This window comes from Zalophus californianus, chromosome 8 (assembly GCF_009762305.2).
Source record: "Zalophus californianus isolate mZalCal1 chromosome 8, mZalCal1.pri.v2, whole genome shotgun sequence".
Classification (NCBI taxonomy): domain Eukaryota; kingdom Metazoa; phylum Chordata; class Mammalia; order Carnivora; family Otariidae; genus Zalophus; species Zalophus californianus.
In genome coordinates this window covers 124,398,875-124,416,651 of record NC_045602.1, presented here as the reverse complement: position 1 = coordinate 124,416,651, position 17,777 = coordinate 124,398,875, and the positions used below count along the sequence as shown (strand labels likewise).

The following is a 17,777-nucleotide window of genomic DNA, read 5'->3' as shown; positions in this document are numbered from 1 at the left end:
TACCTAATTCTATTCACTAATAAGGCCTAGAAACAATGATCATCTAGTAACAGGGAGCATACATAACACTCAGTTTATGAGTGTTGAAATGCCCTTTTCTATTTAAGAAAATAGAAGGACCTCTTGGAGAAATTGATGATTCTAGAGGTGTGACAGGAAATATACAAGATGAGCCTGGAATATCTTGTCATACCAGATAACAAGGAAGCCTTCAAGGCTATCCAGTGGACTTAGAAACCAACCTAATGCTGCTACCATTTCAGCCGCAGCCAAGATTATACTTGCAATCGATTGAAATGCGTCAAATATGTTTCAGTAAGTTCATAATGATACTCAGCAAAAACACTAACTGATCACCTTCTGAAGATAGTTTAGAAACAAATTATACTCTTAAAAAACTACGTAAATAAAACAGAAGAATCGAATATTTGTTCCACCTTTCCTATATGAACTGTACCACTGGGTGACCAAATAATAGATTAAGAAAACATCTTCTTATAAAATTATTACAACTGATACAGGAAAACAAAATGATACAATATTGCCATTTTGCAACCTACTATGAGTTAGTGTATGTAACCATTGTACACAATAGCTGCTAATATCGAAGAAGGGCAAACTGTAGCCATGTATGTGCTTCTTGATAAAAGAACACAGAACCACCTATAATCATGCCAGAGGGATGGAAACTGGGTGACTGAGCTGCTAATACGCAGGGAAATGCAGAGGGCAAGGGCCATGTTGAATATTGGACTGTGAGGATGCAATAGACAAAATCCAGACTTTGAGAAACTCTATGGGTCAAACAGGAGAACAGATAAACCACAAGGAAAAGAAAGAGATTGGGGGTGGGGATATATGGCTTAAAACATATATTAAGTTTTTTTTTAAATGGGCAAAATGGAAATATAATGTCTAGGGATGCACATTCAAATGATTAAGCAAGGAAATAATTGCTATGAAAGTCAGGTTAGTAATTACTTTTGGGGGAGGGGCTATGATTGAGAGGGGGTACATGGAGGGGCTTCTGGGGTCACTAGCAAAGTTTTATTTCTTCACCTGGGTGGTGGTTACCAGGATGTTTGCCCCCCAAATAATCACTAAGCTGCAAATTTAATTTGTATGATTTTCCACATCTGTGATTTGTTTTATAATATAAAGTTTTTAAAAGATGAAAACAGAACTACCTACTTCACAGTGTGTGTGTGTGTGTGTGTGTGTGTGTGTGTGTGCATATACACATGTTTGAATATCTGGCTTCTGGTGCATAGTAGGTCCAACAGCCTTACTGGTGTGATTTCAGCACCATTGCTAACATTACTAACTTGCGTGACTAATCAAAAATAGTTAATACTCGGGATGCTTGGGTGGCTCAGTCAGTTGGGTGACTGCCTTCGGTTCAGGTCATGATCCTGGAGTCGCAGGATCGAGTCCCACGTCGGGCTCCCTGCTCGGTGGAGAGTCTGCTTTTCCCCCTGACCCATCCCCCTCTCATGCGCTCTCTCTCTCTCTCTCAAAGAAATAAATAAAACCTCTAAAAAAATAGTTAATACTCATTAAGTGATTATTATGTGCCAGGCACCATTCCCAGTACATCTGATCTAACAGCATCCTCATAATTCTATTATTATTATTCCCATTTTACAGAGAAGAAAACTGAGAGTTGGAGAGGTCACCTGTAGCCACACAGCAGGTGGTAAAGCAGCCTGGTTTTGAACCCAGGCAGTCTGCCTCCACAGTCCATACTTGCGCCCACTGCATATATAACTTACTGGTTTTCATTTGGTGTCCAATGGCCTTGTTTGCAGGCATAACTTTCCCCTACCGTGTGCCTGCCAGTGTGTGTGCCATCTCTTGACACTCATTACCTGAATCTCACAACAACCCTGGTGGGTGGAGGTGCTTGTTAGTTTGCATTTGACAGATGGGAAAACCGGAGCCAGAGAGGCAAAGGAACTTGCCCAAAGCAAATGGCAGTTGGTGTTGGGGGGGTGGTAAATTGTGGATGGGAAGGGTTCATACTCTTTGGCCCTCGGGATTCGAAAGAACAAAATGTTCCATACTCTTAAACAGATTCTCATCTGATGGATCTGACCCAGTCTGAGGTCATGGGTTGCCCAACCAGCCGTCCGGAGCCTGACTTGGCTTGAGAAGTGTCCAGACTAGGGCTGGGAGAAGTCAAGGGCTTGGCAAGCACCAGACATGCCTGACCCCAACCAGGGGATCATGCGAAGCTTGTGACCCATGGGCCTGGCGTGCCTCAAGGAGCCAGAGACTTCTGTTAGTCTCTGTGCCAGCCTTTTTGCTCATAAGCCTTGGAGTCAGGCGGGCTGGCCACATCTCTGAGCTTGAGATAAAGAGGTGAGTGGGGCTGGCTCTGTGGATTTCCCGTAAGAGGCGAGAGCCCAGCTGTGTTTTTCTGGTCACATATTGATTGATTTTTAAATCTGAGTCGGCATGACCGTTTGGAGGTACAGGGTGTCCTCTCTGTTTCCAGGGGCCCTAGATCCCAGCTGGGCTGAAGCATTTCCAAAACAGGGCCTGGAATGGTAGGGGACCAAGAGGGGTGGAGGCTCCACACTCCCTGCCCTGCCAATACCAGCAAAAAAGCCCACCCAGACCACCCTCCACTGTATTAGTAACATGCGGCAGTACTGAATCCTTACCAGATGCTGGGCACTGTGCCACACACTTTATATATACTCACCCCACCAACCTTGTGGAGATGCTCTCAGGTAGGGGCTCTTATGAGTGCCACTGGACAGGTGGGAAAACTGAAATCAGCAGGGGAAAATCACCTGTCAGTGGTCACACAGGGATGGAATTGCAGGTCTGTGATTGTGGGATCCTAGAGAGTCAGTATCTGGTAACACTCTATATATGTCACTCAGCCCTCACAGTGACCCCATGGTGTAGGTATTGTCACCTTCATGAAGATATGAGAAAACGGAGGCTCGGGGAGGTGGATGGGACTTGTACAGTGTTGCTCTAAAGCTCTGCTGTGACAGCCAGCGAAAACTTTTCAAGAGCACAATCCAAAGCCCACAAGTGCTAAAATTTGGCCATGACCACTTAAAACCCCGATATGTATTATTACCCCTCCATTCACCCACAGTTCTCCTATGGTAGGGAGAGGGGGCAACAATCCTTCGGTGGCCATCTTCTTGGAAGAGTGGAATGGAATGGTGGGGGCTCTTGGGGGGGGACAATTTGAAGAGCTTAATGTGGGCAGGGATGTCTGGAGGTTGGGAGAAATGGGCTGCCCAGCTGCGCTGGTGAAGGAGCTAGAGCGTGTGGGTGTGCTGAGGTCAGCCTACACTCCCATGTGCTCCAAGGCAAAGGCTGCCGCGGTGTTTCCCATGGACCAGCATGAGCAGAGAGCACCTACAAGGGGTCCAAGCTTACCCCTTGGTCAGTTGGGACAGTGCAGTCGTGTCCCACAGGATCTTGTGGAGGGACAGAGGGGTGGTAGCAGCAAAAAGGTAGAGTTGGATGTCAAATTCCTAGGGCTGAGAAAGGAGTTGCTAGAGACCCCTTGGAAGAGAGGTGCATCCATCAAGGTCAAGGGTGAGAAGGGCCTGTGGCATTGGCCATCTCCATGAGCCCACAACAGTGTCCCATGACAGAAAGGGGCAGCTTAAATTGGGTACTAGAGAGCTCAAAACCAGCCAGCATGGTGGCAGGTCAAGTGAGACCCTTCCTCTCTCCTCTCCATCTCTACCCAGCCCCCTCAGCCCCACCTCTGGGGAAGGGGAGGAGAAAGAGAGGAGCTTCCTACACCACCTCCCCACCGCAGCAGGCTGCCAACCTGAAGCAGGACCAAGCTGGCCCAGGGGAGAAGCTTTAAATGCAAATCAAGCTGGGAGTTGTGATCAGTAGCTTTACTGGACATTCTAATTTCTAAATCGATACTGTGTGTGTGACCTAGAGTAATTATAGAATTGTCTGTTTCTGGAGAATAAGCAGAAAAGTAACGGGGATGCGTTTTCACCTAGTGGCAGAGAAAATGTCTCTCCACTGAATAAATTTTAAAAGGGACGCTGGGAGACAAAAATAAAGGTGTGTTTAGATTACGTCATTAGTTGGGTTTGTTCAACATGCTGGTTGCAGCAGGATGGATGATTCTCTAAGACTAGCCTGGAGGTGAATATTCCCGAATGCCCTAGAGCTTGCTTCCTGAGGCAGGCAAGAAGTGTGGGTGCCTCTGGGGACCTCAAGTCCTTCCTTTATGGGACCAGCGCCCCCTCCCGCCCCCCAGATGCTTCAGTGGTTGGCGTCTGATGTCTTATTGTGTCTCCTTCTCCTGAGCACTGTGACCTCGGAAGTCACCTCACCCAAGAGGTGATCCTCCTCATCCACAGGTGGTTCACAGCCAACGACCTGGAAGAGATACCAAAGGCCAGCCCCCTTGCCGGACTTTACCTGAGAGCAAGTCTCTGCTTGGTCCTGTCCCATCCTGCTTTCCTCCCTCCCTTATGGGTTCCACCCTTAATAAATCACATGTGCTCCATCCCTGCCTCAGGTTCTGTTTCAAGGGAACCCGACCGAAGACAGCCCTGAGCCCCAGGAGGCATTCTATGACTGGGCCATTTACTTCATTAGCAATTCTCCTGGATCCCAAATCAGACAGAGGGACCTCGGTTCAAATCCCAGTACAATCCCTTAACTGCTGTGTGACCATGGCCAATGTCTGCTTACCCCACCTCGGTTTTCCCATGTGTAAAAGAGAGGAAAAAAAAACAAAAACAAAAAACCAACCACTCCCCTCAAGTCTTTATAAGGATGAACCATTCACACCCCCTGAGCACAGTGCCTGTAACAATCACTGCTTCTCTTATTCCTCCGGGCTAGGAGCGCTGACTTCACACGAAGGAGGCAGCTTTTACCATCTGGTTTGAAGGTGTGTGCTGGGGTAAGGCCCCAGACCATGGGATGGCAGGGGGTCAAGCGTAATCAAACAGCCATCTCTTAGAAACACCTACAATCTGCTCGTCCTGATATTCTGGGTTGTCTATGTGCTAGCTCACTGTGTCTTCACTACCTTTCAAAGCTGTTATGGTTATTTCCACTCTACGCAGGAGAAAACTGGGCTCCAGAAGGGCTAAGGGACCCCGGTGGGGGTCACAGGTGAAGAGACGCTAGTGCATCTAGCTGGAATGGCTAAAATTAAAAAGACTCACCCTAGGGGACTGGAACTCTTGGTATACTGCTGGTGGGGACTCAAGATAGCACAGCTGGTTTGGAGAATGGTTTGCAGTGGCTTTTGAAAAAGTTAAACATACACTTACATGACTCAGCAAAGCCACTCCTCGGCACTTGCCCTCGGGTAACGAGAGTGTCTGTCCACTCGGAGACGTGCGCAAGAATGTTCTTAGCAGTTGTATTTATAATGATCCCAAACTGGGGAAAACAATGTCCATCCCCAGGGGAATGTGATAAATGAACTGATATACATATAATAAATAAAAGGGCAATAAAAAGGATCAAACTATTGGTAGGTACAAAAACCTGGGTGAATCTCACAATAATTATGCCCAATGAAAGAAGCCAAACAAAAAGGGTACATCTTGTACGATTCCATTTCTATAAAATTCCAGAAATGTTGAAGTAATCTATAGTGAAAAGAAAGTACCCAAAGTGACCGTGGTGGCATGGGAATGGGAATGGGTGTGATGAGGAGATGGCTTACACCGTGGCACCAGGAAACTTTCGGAGTGATGGAGACATTCATCATCTTGATTGTGGTGATGGGTTCATAGGTATGCACACATGTCAAAACTCATCAAATTATGCAATCTAAATAGGAATTGTTCATTGTACATCAATTATGCCTCAATAATGCTGTTTTTTTGTTTTGTTTTGTTTTTAAACTGGAGAGTGGCACAATTAGTATTTGAAGTCATGTGAATCTGATGTGAAACCACGTGGGAGCTGGTGAGTTATTAAAAGCCCCACTTTCTTGGCTGGAGACATAAAGTCAGCCCAAATGACATCACCTCCAGGAAGGCTTCCATCCCCTCCATGGTAAACTACGGCTTTTCAGAAATTGCCTCTCCCATGGCCTGGGTCCACACTGCCCTTCTACCTGCCTTTGGGATTTTGTCAGTGGCTCTTTGCTCCACTTGGGGACCTTCCCTTGCATTCTCCCCCATATTGTCCTTCAAACGTGCCGGTGGAGAGCCCAGGACCAGAATCAGACCCACCTGGGTTTGAATCCCAGCCGTGCCATTTACACCAGCTGTCTGTCTGACCTTGGATGGCTCCTTTACTTCTTTGAGCTTCAAATTCTCTGAATAATAATAGAAGCTACCTCGAGATTGCCTCAAGGATCAAATGAGAGATAGTTCGAGTTAACCAATTAGCATAGGGCCTGGTGTGTAATAAAGCACTCAATAAATGTTAACTATTATTGATCTTCACCTGGGCAGTGGCTGCTGACTGTTTCAGTTTCTCAGCCTTTGAATCAAGTACTCACCGCCCCAGCTATATTTATTGACATGGAAGGATGCCCAAAGCATACTCTTGGGGCAGGGGGTGAGAAGCAGGCTACAAACAATATATACCTCACAGGTCATTTTAAGGATTAAAAGGGGGAAAAAAGGACATGTATCTCTTCGCCTGGTGTGTGACACACAGGAAGCACTCACTGAAAGCTAGCTGAGACTGTTGTTGATGTGAAAGCATTTTGTAGCCTGTCCAATGCCACTTTCAAATATAATCATGTGAGTTCCTAGGAACAAGATGTTTGCGATTGTGCTGGGACAGCGAAACACAGAGACCTTCTGCCTGCCTTCTCACGAACTTCAGGGGGCTACTGTGGGCAGGGCTAGCGTTGGACTTGGGACCCATTAGTCTGATGTGGATTTGGGTACTTTCTTCTGTGTCCTGGAGCAAAAGAAAAGCAAAGCACTGCCCTTTAGCATTGAGACTCAGAGCTTGGATAAAGGGTATTCTTTGCAGTAACTGAGGTGCTATGACAAAATGCAGACACTTGAGGGCACTCCAAGCAATCTGCAATAGAGAAAATCACAAAAGAGGGTGATAATAATAATAATATGAACACTGTGGTTACATTTAACAGTGGCTTTCCTTTATTGAGTTCTTACTATGAGCTCCTCAAATGTGCTAAGAGACCCACAACCTTTATCTTATTTTATCCCTTTGAGCACCCTGTCAGATACTATTTACTTAAGATTTTATAGATAGAGTGTATTGCTCTTTAGAATTTTTAAACATTTTTTTTAAGGAGTCACAATTCACAGATCTTGTAAAGTGGGCAAATATTAGGCGTACAGCTTGGAGAATTGTTACAAGTGTGTATACACACGTAACCCTGCATCCAGATCAAGATATATGACTTTTCTTGAAGCCTTTCCACACACCCCACCCCCCCGACCCCCGGCAACTGCTATCCTAACTTCTATCGTCATTTATTCCTTTTGCTTGCTTTTGAACTTTGTATGAATGGAACCATACATATATAATACTTAGGGTTGCCAGCTTTAGCACATAATGAATTTGAATTTCATCTGGGAAATATTTATGCTAAAAAAAAATTTCACTGTTTATCTGAAATTCAAATTCACCTGAACACCTTGTATTTTACCTGGGAACTCTAGTGTCTTTCGCACCTGGCTCCTTTCAACATAATTGTGAGATTCACCCATGTCATTATAGTTATTGGTAATTTACTCTTTCTTCATTACTATTTGGTATTCCACTCTACAAATATACCTCAATATATATACTACTTCTACTGTTGATGGGGAAGGGAAGGTTAGTCCTAGAGTCTTATTAAGCAGGTGCACTCTGTGGTGCATCAGAGGCCTGGGGGATTTGAATTCCAACCTCACCTCTTAACTAGTGAGATGTTAGCCAGGTGACAATCGCCCTGTGCCTCGGCTAGTTTAACCTTAACATGGGCTAATAATAGTACCTCAAAGGGCGTTGTAATGTTTAAAGGAGACATTACCATTGGGAGATATAAACCACTTAGAACAGGGCCCAGCACACAGGTGGTGCTCAATCAATGTTGCCAGTGTCATTATACCCATTGGGCCCAGGAGAAAACTGAAGTTCAGAGGGACCTAGAGAATTGCTCAAAGTCACATACCTAGGAACAGAGCCCTTTTGTCACTGATATCGGTGAAATTGGAGTCATTTATTCGTGCAACAATTTTCGTTGAGCATCTACCATGCACCCGGCACTGTTTTAGACCTTGAAGTGAAACAATGAGCAAAACAACCAAAGCCCCCCAACCCCTTATGAAATATACATTCCAGAAGAGCTAATATTGCAAACAGCAATATTACCTTTGCTTATTAGTTAAATGAAATACTGTCTGGAAAGTACTTAACATGGAGCCACGCACGCATTACCGTTCCAGAAACAGCGGCGATTAGCCAGATCAGAGCAATCTCTGTGGCAATGCTGTGTGATGGGTATCAGCAGTCATCAGCAGATGAGAAAACTGAGGCTTGGGGAGGTTAAGGCACTGGCCCAAGGTGACACAACTCGTACTGGCAGAAGAGGAATTCAAAGTCACGTCCACCTGACTCCAAGCCCTCTTGAATTTCTCAGTGCTTGTTTCTCAGTCTTGAGCTCTGCCTCTGGAATCCAGATATTAGAGGCTCAAGTCGCAGCTTTGTGACCCCGGTTTAAGTGACTTGCTGTCTGTGAGCCCTAGTTTCAACACTGCTGCACCGGATTGCCTTCGGGATCTGTGGAGAGCTCCCGGTGCAGATACAGGCGGAAAATAAACAGCCTCGAGAGGATGCAAGTGTGGGGAGGGGGCTCCTGCCTGTGGGAGCTGCTCGGCCCTTAAATTAAGACCTTACTTACATAAACGAGCTTATAGACATGGAAAGGTGCCTAGCATATCTTGTTGGGTATTTTTAAAAATCAGGTTCTAAAACTGCAAGCAGGTGTAGCGCTCATGTGCGGAACCGTGAGGGTGCTGTTCTAAGTGCTCTGTAAGTAGTTAGCTCAGTTAGTGCTCCTCACAGCCCTGGGAGCCAGGTGCTGCCATGGGACAGTTTTGCCGGTTGGAGAAACTGAGGCAGAGGAGAGTTGATAGCTAGCTTGTGACGTTTTGACTTCAGCACTTGAGCGCTTACTAAGCTCCTTTAACCTCTGCTAAGGGTGGTTTTCCTCTGGGTGGTAAAATTTCGGTGTTTTGAACTTCGAATTTCTCTGTGTTATTTGAGCTTTTGTGATATGTAGGTTTTGTTTTTATAAAAAACAACAATACACAGGGTCTTAAGGAGGGTTTTTGATGTCCTTAAGAATCAGCTGTGAACACTTATAGGGATAAGCCACTCCCAATCTTTTTCTGTGGTGGGGAGACCATAGTCCTTGGAGTTGGAGACCCAGGGTCCAGCTCTTACATCCTCCCACCCCAGGGTTGGGGGTCCACCAGGGAAGCAAGGCCCCTGGCACAGGGTAGGCCCTCAGCATGTGTCCACTGGCTACAGGGGGATGAATCGCTGTGCCTGGTCTTGCTCTCTACCTCTACCACCCAGATCTGCACCCTGCCTTCCCCTGGGGCCCTGAGAATTAATGAATGAACCAAATCACCATAACTTGCTAATGTTTACAGGTTTTTAGAAGTGGCAAGAGACACGAGACCCAAGAGAGGGGTGATGAATGGTGGCCCATTGGGCTGGGAGGGCATGGCAATCTGAGAGCCCCGAAATCCCAGCCCAGGCTGGTAGGATAGGAAGGGGCCGCTGGGAGTTTTCTGCCCGTGACCTCACTCATGACCCTGGCTCCTATCGCCCCAGCCTCTCTAAAAGACCGGGCCCACAGGGCCATAAATTCCTGCTGTCGTTAGTTAGTATCTCTATAGCCCAGTCTTTGCCAGGAGCCCTATGATTATTTTTATCACGTACAAGTCCTGTAATTATGTTTTATCGCTTTTTTTCTCATAGCAGTCTCGCAAGTAGGGCTAGTTTTGCTCTCTTTTGGTCTGGAGTTAGGGGAACCCAGGTCCTGGAAGGTTTCAGAGAATTTTCTGGCTCTGCCCCAAACTCCAGGGAGGGTCAATGTTTAAACCCACAGCCCCTCTGCGTCCAGGCTGGAACTTTGTGTGAGGCCAGAGGGGGGGGGGGGTGGGGGGGTGAGACCTGAGGGGTGGAAACTGGGAACCGTTGGGAGCCAGGGAAAGGCCTGAGGCTTGGCTACTTGTAAGCTCTATGACCTAGGGCAAGTCATTCAACTCTCTGTGCTTCAGTTTCTTCATCAGTCAAATAAGGATGTAATATAGTGCCCATCTCATAAGTTAGTGCATTTAGGTGCTCAGTAACTGTGAGGTTCTATTTAACCTTGAGTTGGGACCTGGATTCTAAACTCAAATCCTTGCCTACTGGATGACTTGGGTAAGTCTCTTGCCCTTTCTGAGCCTCAGATTCCTCATCTGTAAAATGGGTATAATCTCGCCTGCCTCACACCCTGGCTTTCTTGTCCCTGGTCCCATCAGCCTGGTCTTCCTGAAGCCCTCAAACTGCCAACTCTTCCCCCTGCTTGGAGCTAAGCCCAACTCTCCCAACCCCAGCTTTGCGGGGTAACTCTCCGTTATCAACTCAGACACCCTTCCATCCCCCCCCCCACCGCCACTTCTTTTCGTCACCGGGTCAATAAATATTTATTGAGCACCTACTATGTGCCAGGACTGTAATAGGTGGTAGGTAGGACAGGGTAAAGTCCATGTCCTCATGAAGGGGAGATAGACAATGAACTAAAAAGAGATTAAAAATAAAACAAAACAAAAAATCCCAAGGCAATTGCAGACTATATCATATACTTCATAAGGGAAAATTATAAGAGGAAGTAAGCGGGGAAGGTCGCTTTCCAGAAAGGCCTCTCCAAGGAGACACTTGTGTTTGAACTAACAATTTATTGAATAGGCACATGGCACAAAATTCAGGCAGTACACATCACCCAGCCAAAGAGGCCCCTGTGTTGCCAGTTTCTTGGGGGGTGGGTGACATTTGTGGCAATATCTGAATCATGAGAAACAGCAGCTGTTTGAATGTGCGGGAGAGGAGTCAGCCAGAGGGAAGGGCTAGAGCAAAGGCCCTGAGGCAGGAGCCGCAAGACTGGAGAGAGGGAGAAAGGAGAGCCGAGGTGATCAGGGCCCACGTAGGGCCGGAGGGCCGTGGAGTGTGACTCTGCGGCAGGGGTATAACTCTCGAGTTAGGGGTAGGGTACGGGTGAGGTCTTCTGATTTGTATTTTATAAACACACCATGGAGAATGGATTTAGGGATCCGAATGGGACAGGGAGACCGGCGAGCTGGTGACTGTGGGGCTGGGGATGGTGAAGAGCAAGCCAGGGTGGCTGAGGAGGGCCGTGAGAAGGGGTGGGTTTGCGTGGTTTGGGAGGCAGGGTGGAGACCAGTGAGGGTCCCTGGCCCTGTGCCCCTGTGACTTGCCACTGTTGGTAGTTCTGTCTTTGTGATTATTGGATGAACGTTACACCCTGTAACCTGGCACAGAGTGGGTGCCTGGACTTGTTTGCTGAAGAGGTGACTAAAGATGAAAAGGCCCTTTGTAAACAGAGACACGCCCTTCGAGAAGTGGCTACAGTGGCTCCTGGGTGCTCGCCCGTCCCCCAGGAGCGGTCACTCCCTTGCCACCCATCCCCGCGGTGAGTCACCCCCAAACCCATCCTGCCATGTGGGGCCTGCTTCTCAGAGGCAGAATTTTAGAACCTTAAAGTTCTCACATTCTAAATTTTAGCCACGAAACCCTTTTCCCATGAAAGCCTGATTGATGAAACATATAGAAAGTTCTTTTTTTTATAACTTCAAATACCTGAGAACTTGGGTAAACGAGGTGAACAAAACAGACAGGCTTCTCAACATAGATATTCTTATACAAAGAAATCATCGAGAAAAATGGAAGCTGTTTTATCAAACACCTCAGTTTCAAATCAGGGCATACCCGACAATTGCTTGATTTGCATCTATCCATCAAAGAGCCATCAGTCACTTCCTGCAGGGAAGCCAGACTCCAAAATCCAATTATTTCAGTATCTGCTTTCCTTCACATCCAAATGTAATCCTGCTTCATCCAGAGAAATATTTCCAAATGGCAACAATCCGTGTGTATGTGTGCTTGGAAAGTTTTATATAATTTTAAAAATATACACTTTAAAAATGCACAAAGCCTAAGTGGACAGCTCAATAATCAGCACAGAGAGAACACCATCACCACCGTGTCAGGGGCACCCAGATGAAGAACTAGCAGCCAGCCAGCCCCCCTAGAAACCCTGCTTGTGTAATACCTGTAAATATTTGTGAGTCTTCTACTCCAGCTATAATTCAGTAGAGGTGGCCCTTTATTCTGAGGTCTTCACACTAGCTAGATCTGGTAGCCCAAGTTAGAAAATAAGCTGTTTCCACTGGGTTAAACTTTGGAATGAATATCTGAGTGCTCAAAAAACATATTATCATTATGACTATTTCAAAAAATGTTTTAAAAGTATATTTCCACCACCACCATCATCATCATTATTACTATTACTGTTACCATTATCATCTCAAAGTTTCTTTTAAAATATATTCATATGTATCATAGAGGTCATGGTTAAATATGGGTACTCTGGACCCAGACAACCTGGAATCAAATCATGACTCTATTACTCGGGAGCTGTGTAGCCTCAGGCAATTATAGAACCTCTCTGTGCCACTGTACAAAGAGGGATGTTAATAATATTTATCTCACTGGGTTCTTATGAAGATTAAATAAGATAATACTTATAGGGTCATTAGAAAAGCACCTAGCACAGAATAAGTATTCAATATATGTTAGCTACTTATTATTTTAAAAATCACATAGGCCGACTGATCATCTGGCCTGCTAGGGTAACCCACCATCTCAGTCTGCCCAAGACCGAGGGGATTTTCAGAACACAGGACTTTCACTGCTAAAACTGGTAAAGTCCCAGGCAAAACAGATGAATTGGTCACTTTAAGCCTGCCTGACAGTTATATCTCACTGTAACTTAACAGACTGGGCCTTTTATTTTTGTTCAATTATAGATTTGATTTTTTTAAAAATAGTATTTGAATCACATGTTGTGGAGCTCCTAAAGCATCCCTTATGATATTGGTTCTGCAAAGCACTAATCTTGCCTACATTTTGCCCATTTTACAGATGCCCAGAGAAACAAAGGAGCCCCCTCTTCACGTCAGAGCTTCTCCCTAGCCCCCAGCTCGATGATTCTCCTCCATCACTTCCTCCAGATAACTGATAGATACCGTTTCTTTTGTGCTCACCAGGCACTAAGTAACATACGAAGTGCTTTCCCTTAATTTTATTCTGACAGTAATCCTAGGAGGTGGGTTCTATTATGATACCCATTTAAGAGATGAGACACCTTCTGGCCTTCTTGCTTTCCATCCTACCCACCCACCCATATCTCCGGGACTATCATTCATTCATGCCTTATTCATTCTGTATGTATTTGCCTAACTGTGGTTTCCCTGAAATTTCTGTCACAGGGGGGAAAAAAAAAACAAAAACAAAAACAAAAAACCCCACCCAGGTTCCCTGGGTCTTGTTTAGTCACTGAGTCTAGACCCTTGTCTGCTGTAGCCTCTTTTAAGACATTGTGGAAGGATTATTTGATTCAATCAGCAAATGTCTCGTACCATTGGGGCTATGTGGTGAATGACACAGAGACCCTGCCCTCAAGGGCTCGAGTCTGGTGAGGGACCAAGCTCCCCAGATTCTCTCCCCACTGTACAGGGGGTAGCTTGAGGACAAAGACTGGGTCTCTTCATCTCTTTGCCATTCAGAGCAGACCAACGGCTGGCCTGTCGAGTAGGTCACAGTGCAGCGAGGGCAGTGGGTGTCCAGAACCCCCAGCCGGGAACTCTCAGGCTCCAAGCAGGGAGCGGTTAACATCTCAAGGGTGTAAATCAGGGTTTCTCAACTCGGCACCATTAACATTGGGGGCAAAACAATCCTCTGTTGTGGGGGGCTGTCCTGTGCACTGTAGGATGTTTAGCAGCATCCCTGGTCTCCACCCACTAAGAGGCCAATAGTAACACCCCCACGCTAGCAATGACAGCCAAAGATGTCTCCAGACATTGCCACCTGTCCCCTGAGGGGCGAAATTATTCCAGATAGGAACCCACAGCTTAACTGAAGCAAAGTTAATGAAGGAAGTATTTACAGAGATATGGGCAGGCTAAGGGAAACTTTAAGGGATATTGAGGCACCCAGGGACTAGAAACAGTGGGGAGCTGTTATCACCCCAAAGGCTTGAAGGGGAGAGAGAGAGGGAACAGTGTTGGTGCTCCCGGGGAGAGCCGAAACCATGGAAGCGAGGCCAAGACAAGAGTGCAGTTCTTGGAGAAATGTAACCCCCGTGAAGATGAAGGCAAAACCGGCAGGTGATGGGTCTCGTCAACACCCCCACTTCTTTCTCATCCTGCCCTTTCATCTACCACCAACTCCTCCCTCTGCCGGGGTCCAGTGAGAAGTCAGAAGGTGTGGGTGCCTCCCGGGGCTCGGAGCGGGGCAGATGAGGGCGTGCGGAGGTGGTGGGCAAATGAAGATAACCATCGAGGGGAGGTGGCAGCAGGCCCCAGACACTGGGCATCTGAGCTCAGTCTTGTAACTTGTGCAGTTTTCCGGATGGGGCAGACCAGGAAAGGGCATTTCCACCAGAAGGAACAGCACGTACAAAGGCACGGAGTTACAAAAGAGCCTGGCTCACTTAATTGTTTAATTATGATTGTTTGTTTGATTGATTAACTCTGATCTATGAGCACTGGGTGAAAATAAAACATTCAAATGGTACAAAAGGGCATAAAAGGAAAAGTAGGTCTTCCTCCCACCCCTGACCCCAGCTACACAGCTCACCTCCCCAGAGGCCACCTTTCTCTCCAGTCTCTTATTGCCTTCTAGAAAGAGTCAAGGCAAATGCTAGCTGGGAAATGTACAAACTCCTAATTTGACCTAATTTCACTGTCCGTGGAACCCCTACTGTGTGCAAAGAAATGGACTGGGAGTTCGGGCTTTGGATTCTAAGCTCAACCCTTCACCAAACACTGTGTGGTTTCCCATTCCCACTTCCTCGCAGCAAGGAGTGAGTCTCCAAGGATCCTGCCGGCCCTGTGGGGTTTGCCCACAGTTGTGTTGTTCAACTGATGTTTTGTGGATTAAACTGAATGAAAGCTGAACCACTGGCAAGAAGCACATTGTAACACAGGAGGCCTAGGGTGTGGTTCCAGAGACCCCATGTGGTTGTTTTGGGGAGACAAGTGAGGTTTCTGTCGCCAAAGATATGCTGTTGTTTGTGTCAACAGACGAGTTGCCTAAGAAGGGAATACTGTAGTATGGCCTCGAGGGTGGGCTGGGTTGGAAGCAGGCTGAGCGGTGCCTGGCCTGGCTCAGACCTGCCCAGGGAAGGCCAGATCCTACTTGGCTACCCCCAGCTGGTGTCTGCAGCCCTGGAGGTGGGGGATGGGGTTAGTTTAGGACCAGAAAGAGACGCTGGGAGGGCCAGCAGGTTACAGATATGGGGAGTCCCACAGCCAACTGGTATACGAGCAAATAACCAAATCTGGGAAACAGATGCCCAGCCAGATGCCCAACCAGAAGCCCAGAAGCCAGAGCAACCCAGGTGACCAGGAGCAGATGAAAACAGGGCTCTTCCTTACCTCTGTTCTTCCATTCTGATCTCTCTTGTTCTCTCCAGACCCCCTTCTTTCCTGGCAATGCCTGTATGTCAAGCACTTAGGGCAAGCATGCCTCCCACGGACCAAATGCCTGCTTCGTGCAGGTGTGGACCACACACCAGCTCTCACTTCCCCGGCTGCTCGGCAAGGAAGGTGTTGGTGATCCCCACTTTGCAAACAGGGAAAGCAGGCTCAAAAGGGGGGGGGATGCGGGGCAGTGTGAGGTCAGGGATTATCAGTGTATAGTGATATCAACAGGCATTTTGGGACAAAGAATTATGGAGTGTTGAGCATAGAATCCAAGAATCAGAGAAATCATGAAGTCCAGGAGTCCCAGACTCACATAATCCACGCCCCCCCATCCTTTCACCACATCATGGATAAAACAGCTATCTCTGGCCCATCTCCCATCTTTTTAGGCCTGTTCTCTCACCTGGGGTCTTGTTCCAGCCTTCTCTCTGGTCTCTCCTCTTTCCAAACTTGCACACAGCAGCCGAGGCAACTTTCCAAACTCTAGACACACTATGCCACTCTTCCCCTTAAAACCCTTCACTGGCTCCCCTTTTGCCCTCAGGATAAAGTTCAAACTCCTTAACATGGTTTACTAGGTCCTCTGTCCCCTGGCCATAGTCTCTTGCTATTCTGCTGCTCTCTAGCTCCCCTCCACCCTTCTCTACACCCACTCATACCGACTTCATCTTGCCAGATATGCACTGTCTTTCCCTCTTCCTAACCCCTGGACCTTTGCACTTGCTGTTCCCGCTACTTGGATCACAGTGTGCACCAGCGCCCCCTTCTCTGGTTGGAATCCTCCCTCTCTCTTCCTGTCTCCTCTGGGAAGGCATTTCTGTTCACACCCCTCTCAAGGAGGCTGGGTTGGTGCCTCCTTCTCCACTTCTACCCCGGCCCCCAGTTCCTGTGCCTCCCCACATGACTGTTCACTATGCTATCTATCACATTTGCCCATGGGCTTACCCCATTGGCCACATGAGCTACAGGAAGGCAGAAACAGGGGTCATCTTTTCTCTACTGAACACTTAGCTCCTGGCACTGTGCCTGCAGAGAAGAGTCGCTGAACGAAGATATGTATTGTTAAATAAATCATAATATATGAGAATCACAGAATCACCAAATCTGAGAATCATGGGATTTGGCGAAACAAAAACCTAGAATCTCAGAATCGTATAATCATCAACTTAGAGAGTATTAGAAATGCAAACCGAGAATCCCCAAAACAGGACCTGAAGGGTGGAAGAATTCTTGTACAGGTAACTTGTCCAAGGAGTGTTAGTGGATCAGGAAAGTCTCAGTTGTGCTCTTCTATATATTTAATTTATATTTTTACATATATTTATATAATATTACGTTCATGTCTTTCAAATGCTCACTTTTTTAAAAATTCTTTTTTAAGATTTTATTTATTTTTCGACAGAGAGAGACACAGCGAGAGAAGGAACACAAGCAGGGGGAGTGGGAGAGGGAGAAGCAGGCTTCCCGCAGAGCAGGGAGCCCGATGTGGGACTCGATCCCAGGACCCCGGGATCATGACCTGAGCCGAAGGCAGACGCTTAACAACTGAGCCACCCAGGCGCCCCTCAAATGTTCACTTTTGTAATGTATTCTTCTATAATATGTATTAAGCACTAAACTTATTTATTAGCCAATATTTGTTAAGCACATACTATGTACAGATACTGTGCCAGCAACTCTATCTTATGTACAGCTATACAACAAATTATCATGATTTAAAGAAAATGTATTATCTCACAGTTTTCGTATGGTAGGACTTCAGCAGTGGCTGGCTGGATAGTCTGGCTTAGAGTCTTTCATGAGGTTGCAGTCAGAGTGTCCGCCAGGGCCGTGGTCACCCAAAGGCTTGACTGTGGCTGGAAGATCCACTGTCAAGTTGGCTCATCCACATGACTAGCCGTCGACAAGGAGGCCTCAGGCCCTCTTCGGGTGGACTTCACCACAAGGCTGCTTGATGTCCTTACAACACGGCTGCTGGCTTTCTCAGAGCAAGTGATCCAAGAGGGCAAAATGGAACTCACAATGTCTTTCTTAACCAGGCTTTGAAAGTCACAC

General features: G+C 46.8%; 1 protein-coding gene across 1 annotated transcript in view; it reads right to left on the bottom strand.

The window, feature by feature from the left end:
- Positions 1–16,225, bottom strand: part of TTPAL (alpha tocopherol transfer protein like) — a 37,818-nt gene extending 21,593 nt beyond the window's left edge. The window contains exon 1 of the mRNA XM_027622020.2: positions 16,126–16,225. The gene's annotated coding sequence lies outside the window, so the exon portion shown is untranslated. The remainder of the gene's footprint in view (positions 1–16,125) is intronic.
- Between the last annotated feature and the right edge of the window lie 1,552 nt (positions 16,226–17,777).